The following is a 6,924-nucleotide window of genomic DNA, read 5'->3' on the forward strand; positions in this document are numbered from 1 at the left end:
TTCTTCTCAGTATGGATGGCCAAAATTTTAACTTTTTTTTCCTTTTGAATATAATTAAATTGATTTTTTGTGTTAAACCCTTTTGGTGAAACTATCATTATAACTATGAAAGCAGAAACTTTGCTATGAAATATTATGGATATCATATTATGGATATCAGATTGCAGATAAAATATCATCAATTTGTGTCAGTAATTCAAAGCTTGATAATTGCAAGATTCATGTTTTCTTGATCTCAGAGGAGGGAGAAACTTTATTGCTATAAGTCCATTCCATGGCTCGTCCTCCTGAGGCCAAGATAACTGAGTTTCTCATAAAAATCGCCAATCTCAAGGGTATTCTATATAAAGAATAGTTTCATCTGGAAGTATGCTAGCGCTTACTGTAAAGTTGCATGGAAAATCTGTAGAAATTGCCATGAAGAGGGACACTGATACCACCTGCTAAGAGTAACTCAGCACTTCACCAGACTATAGGGAGAGTTACAATGGGGAGCAATGTAGCTTCTATTATTGAGGAACTATATAAAACTTTAAGAGAAACCACCTGGTGAGGATCCACCGGAGGAAATATTTATTGGGAGCCATATAAGTCACTGAGGGAAGTATTGCTCTTTGATGGGTGTTTTTGTTTTCAGGAAAGTACATTGAATTAATTTTTCTATTACATGTCATTTTTTTTCTTTAAGTTTTGGACTGAATTTTTCCATAGAATTCTTAACAGACTAAAATCAATCAATTATTTAGCTACTGACCCTTTTCCTCAAATAAAAGTTCTTTCCTCTCTAGCTGAATTTCCAACTGAAGAAGAGGTTTTGAATGCCATTAGGTTCTGCTTGCATGGCAAAACTTCTGGTGCCTTTACAAGACAAAGGCTCCACTGCTCAATCCAAAAGTGTTTTTTTTTTTTTTTTTTAATAATTATAAATTTTTTTTGACAGTATATATGCATACTTTTAAAAATAACATTATCCCTTGTATTCATTTTTCCAAATTATCCCCTCCCTCCCTCTACTCCCTCCCCTAGATGACAGGCAATCCCATACATTTTACATGTGTTACAGTATAACCTAGATACAATATATGTGTGTAAATACCATTTTCTTTTTTTTTTTTTTTTTTTTTTTTATTATTATATGTATATTTTATAATATTATCCCTTGTATTCATTTTTCCAAATTGCCCCCCCTCCCTCTATTCCCTCCCCCCGACGACAGGCAATACCATACATTTTACATGTGTTACAATATAGTCTAAGTACAATACATGTGTGTGAATATCATTTTCTTGTTGCACAATAAACATTAGAATCCGAAGGTACATGCAACCTGGGCAGACAGATATTAGTGCTAACTATTTACATTCGCTTCCCAGTGTTCCTTCTCTGGGTATAGTTATTTCTGTCCATCATTGATCAACTGGAAGTGAGTTGGATCTTCTTTATGTTGAAGATTTCCACTTCCATCAGAATACATCCTCATACAGTATTGTTGTTGAAGTATACAGTGATCTTCTGGTTCTGCTCATTTCACTCAGCATCAGTTGACCTAAGTCTCTCCAGGCCTCTCTGTATTCCTCCTGCTGGTCATTTCTTACAGAGCAATAATATTCCATAACCTTCATATACCACAATTTACCCAACCATTCTCCAACTGATGGACATCCATTCATCTTCCAGTTTCTAGCTACAACAAAAAGAGCTGCTACAAACATTTTGGCACATATATGTCTCTTTCTGCTCTTTAGTATTTCTTTGGGATATAATCCCAGTAGTAGCACTGCTGGGTCAAAGGGTATGCACAGTTTGATAACTTTTTGGGCATAATTCCAGATTGCTCTCCAGAATGGCTGGATTCTTTCACAACTCCACCAGCAATGTATCAGTGTCCCAATTTCCCCACATCCCCTCCAACATTTGTCATTATTTGTTCCTGTCATCTTAGCCAATCTGACAGGTGTGAAATACCATTTTCTTGTTGCACGTTAAGTTCAGTCCAAAAGTTACTGAAGTTTTCTGAAAAGAGGAAGTAATTTCTCCAGAACTGAAGGATGCCTCCATTGATCATTTCTTTAAAGGAAAAGGAAGGCAATGAAGTTTGTTTGTTTTTTTTTTTTTTTTAAGCTTTTTTATTTTCAAAACATGCACAGTTTTCAACATTCACCCTTGAAAAACCTTGTGTTCCAAATTTTTCCCTCCACTTCCCCTATATAGCAATTATTCCAGTATATATTCTATGGGTCAGATGGCTCTCATCATCTCAATAACATTGGAACTAACCTGAATCATCTCATTGTTGAAAAGAACCACATCCATCAGAATTGATCAGTATATAATCTTGCTGATATTGTGTACGATGATATCCTGCTTCTACTCACTTCATTTAGCTTCAATTCATATAAGTCTAAGTCTTTTTAAAATCAATCTGAGGATTATTTCTTATAGAAAAATAATATCTCATATCACATTCATATACTATAACTTATTCAGTCATTTTCCAACTGATGGACATCCACTCAGTTTCCAGTTTCTATTCAGTACAAAAAGGGCTACTACCAACATTTTGACATGTGTGGGTCCCTCTCCCTCCTTTCAGATCTCTTCAGGATATAAGTCAAGTAGAAACATTATTGGATCAAAAGGTATGTACAGTTTTATAGAACTATGGACATAGTAACCAATTGTTTTCCAGAATAATTGAATCAATTCCCAGCTCGACCAACAATTTAGTCTCCCAGTTTTCACACATCCCTTCCAACATTCATCATTATCTTTTGCTGTCATCTTAGCAAATATGAGAATGATGAGTTCTCTTAATTTGCATTTCTCTGATAAATAGTGATTTAAAGGATCTTTTCATTTGATTGGAAATGGTTTCAATTTCTTCATCTGAAAATTATTTGTTCATATCCTTTGTCCATTTATCAATTGGAGAATGGCTTGAATTCTTATAAATTTGAGTCAATTCTCTGTATATTTTAGGAATGAGGCCTTTATCAGAAGTCCTGAATATTAAAAAAAAAAATCTCAATTCCTTCTTTCTAATCTTGCCTGCATTGGTTTTGTTTGTTCAATTTTTTTTTAACTTAATGTAATCAAATTTACCCATTGTGTATTCAATAATGGATTCCAGTTCTTTTTGGCCACAAATGCCTTTCTTCTCTATAGATCAGAGAGCAAACTATTCTTTTTTCTTCCAATTTGCTTATAATATGACTCTTCATGTCTAAATCATTAACCCATTTTGACCTTATCTTGGTATAGGGTGTTAGGCGTGAGTCAGTGCCTAGCTTCTAACATATTAATTTCCAATTTTCCAACAATTTTTGTCAAATAGTGAGTTCTTATCCCAGAAGCTGGAGTCTTTGGGTTTATAATATTCTAGATAAGTATAGTCATTGACTACTGTGTCTTGTGAACCTAACCTACTCCATTTATCAACTACTCTATTTCTTAGCCAGTACCATTTTTTTTTTTTTTAAAGACAGCTATTTTATAATATAGTTTTAGGTCAGGTACAACTAGGTTGCGTTTATTTGCATTTTGCTTCTTTAATTCACTTGAAATTATTGACCTTTATTTGTCTAGATAAACTGTTTTTTTTTTTTTTAACTCTGTAAAATAATTTCTTAGAAGTTTGGCATGGTACTGAATAAGTAGATTAATTTGGGTCGAATTGTCATATTTATTATATTACCTCAGTCTACCCATGAGCACTTGATATTTTTCCAGTTGGTTAGATACACACACACACACATTTATGGTATACATAGACATGCATGCACACACACACATATATATATATATATATATGCATATATATATGTATATATATGCATATATATATATACATACATACATATATATGCATACACATTTATACATGTGGTTGCATATATGTATCATTCTCCGTTTAATCCATTCCTGATATTAGTAGGTTTTCAGAACTACCAACTCTCCTCTCACATCTAGTCCTTCTGTGTTAGTTCTTCTTCTGCACCTCAATCATATAGCATAATTACTATTTTTACCTTTTCCTAAACTATTTTGTTTTTAGAGTAAGATCATATTCAGCTCTATCTCAATCTTTCCTTTGGACTATCCATTTACTAATGTGTGTTTTAGATATGTGGCTTGCATTTCCTTGAATAAAACATGGACAGTTTTTCTTTATTGAGTCTCTAAAAATTAGTCTACATATTTTTTTTCCAGTTTACAGAATGTATTTTATTGTTTGTGTTGTTGTTTTTTGTTGTTTTGTGATGTTCTATGTGTTATTTACTCAGAAACTACCAGAAATTCACTTCTTATGGATTCTGATGCTTCCTTTTCTATATAGAGAAGTTTTGAACACTTTTCTTTTTTCTTTTCTTTACCATTTTAATATTATAGTGTTCAAGTATTTTAACTTTTCACATTCTTCTGGGAAGCCTATGATCTATAACTTATCCCTATATATTATTTTTTTGATATCAATATGCTTAATGTAGTGGGATCATGTATTATTTTAACATTATTGAAGCTTTTTTTCTTTTTTCTCTTTCTTACAGATTTGATTTTATCTGGGTTTTTAGTCAGTTTTCTCTTTTACCACTTTCAAAATGGATTCAGATTTGAGGATAAAATAAAATGGTAGAAGAGGCAGAGGAAGTCACTCATATTCATATCTCTCTTTGCAATAATATATCATTGCATCAGGGACTTACTTTGTTATACACATTCTCTTTGATGAGCTTTCTTGTTTTAAACTATTTACCAGCATAATATTTTTATTCACTGCTGAGCTTTTTATTTAAGCAGATGTAAGATATAGGATTCTTTCTATTGTTCACTGTAGGACATTTCTACAATAAATTTAAAAAAAATCTAAAGATGAAGTATGTAGAATAATAAAGGTGACCTTTTGTACACTACAAAGAAAATCAGTTCTCTTATTCTGTAATCTCTTCTTTCACTTGAGGGACAAAAGGTTTCATGGTGAGATGTGGATTTGGCCTAACCTTTCATGGTCACTTTAGATACATAACTTCCAAAAATGATATCTTTGCTCACTTAAGAGAATCTCCTACCTAATATGATGATAATAAAAGAGAACACTCTCTCTGTCTTATAATAAGTATGGTCCTTTAGGGAAATCAAATGATATTAAAGAAACAATTATGAAACCATGATGGAGTTTTTCTTTTGATATGAAAATCCTCATCATAATCATTATCGTATTACTTGTTAAATGTTCTGATATGTAGTGGACTAGGATAAATATTTTAGGCAACAAATTAAATATGACTGGTCTTTGATTTCTAAAAGCTAATATTATAATGATCTTGATACTTATATGAGTCTCTATATGTGTTTATACACAAATGCATGTATAAATTTCTTTTGTTGTCTGCAGTACAGGTTTTGCCTTTTCTTTTTGTTTTCCTTCCTTATTCCCCTTCCCTAACAAGGCTACAGTTAAGGATATCTAATTATAGACAATTAGATTTGTATATCTAAATTTATAGATATAAATAAATATATAAACACATATAATAATTATATTTAACAGGATTGAAGAACCTAGAAGAGACGCCAGAAGATCCAGTTTAACGTTTTTCATATAAACAAACTCTATAAGTATCATATTGCCTTAGGCTATGTAAGTGATTTAAGTAATAAACCATTTAAGAGAGAGCAGCAAGCTATCACATGATCAATCAATCATTTAATCAACTAAGAGAAATATAATGAAATTTTGGCCAGTGGTTGATATTGTGACTTTCCCTGACCCATACTGTACCCCACCAAGTGCCCATGCTATTTTTATGTGATTCAGAATATGACTAAGTTGATGCTCAGTTTTTTATTTTTGTATTTACTTAAATACAAAATAATAAAGAAAGAAAAACAAAACATTGCCACATGCATAGTAGATTCAAATTACTGTATAAAGATATAAATTTCCAATCAAGAAAGTTTTTATAATTATTACTTTTTATTTTAATTATATTAGTGGCTTTCACCATAATTTTTTTTTCTTCTTCTTGTTAATAATATTTTCCCCTTCATCTGCAGGTTTCAGAATTTGGCTAAGATATCCTTTTAAGTTTTCCTTCTAAGTTCTCTTTCAGGTGGTGGACTTTTTCTCTTTTCTATTTTCCCTCTTGTTCTAAGAAATTTTTCTTTAATTAATTCATGTATTGTAACACAATTTTTTTTTTTATTATAGCTTTCAGGTAGTCTGATTATTCTTATGTTTTCTCTTCTTGATCTGTTCTCCAGATCATTTGTTTTTCTTATAAGCTGTTTTACATTCTCTTTTATTTTTAAGTTTTTGATATTTTTATTCTTTTTTGAAATTTTCCTGTCATCACCTTTTTGCGCTATTCCAATTTTCAAGGAGTCTTTTTCATCTTTAAAATTCTAGATCTTCCAAAACATAATAAAACAAAACAAAAAATTGGGCATCTAGATGGCACAGTGGATAACAAACTGACCCTGAAGTCAGGAGAACCTGAGTTTAAATTTAATCTCAGAACCTAACACAAAGTGTGTGATCTTGGGCAAGTCACAACTCCAATTGTCTAAAGAAACAAAAGTAACAAAAAATAAAATCCTGAATTTCCTTTTCCAGTTAAGTTGACTTTCTTTACATAATCTTTGTGTTTTCCATGCATTATTCTTATTAAAAGTATTTACTCAATCTTTCTCATTTTTTAAGCTTTTTTTGGTCTATGAATTCTTTAAAAGTCACACATATACTTCTCCAAGAATTAATTATTAAACAATTACTAGAATACCCATGCTCCAAGTCTATAAAAGCCTATTTAGTTGTTCATAGAAAATCAAAGAAAAAAATTGAAAACTAGGGAATGAATACCCACTAGCATATGTTTCATGCTAGGTCCTTCCTTTCTTTGCAATAGTCAATGCTAAAGCATTGAA

The sequence above is a fragment of the Sminthopsis crassicaudata genome, chromosome 6 (assembly GCF_048593235.1).
Source record: "Sminthopsis crassicaudata isolate SCR6 chromosome 6, ASM4859323v1, whole genome shotgun sequence".
NCBI classification, from domain to species: Eukaryota; Metazoa; Chordata; class Mammalia; order Dasyuromorphia; family Dasyuridae; genus Sminthopsis; species Sminthopsis crassicaudata.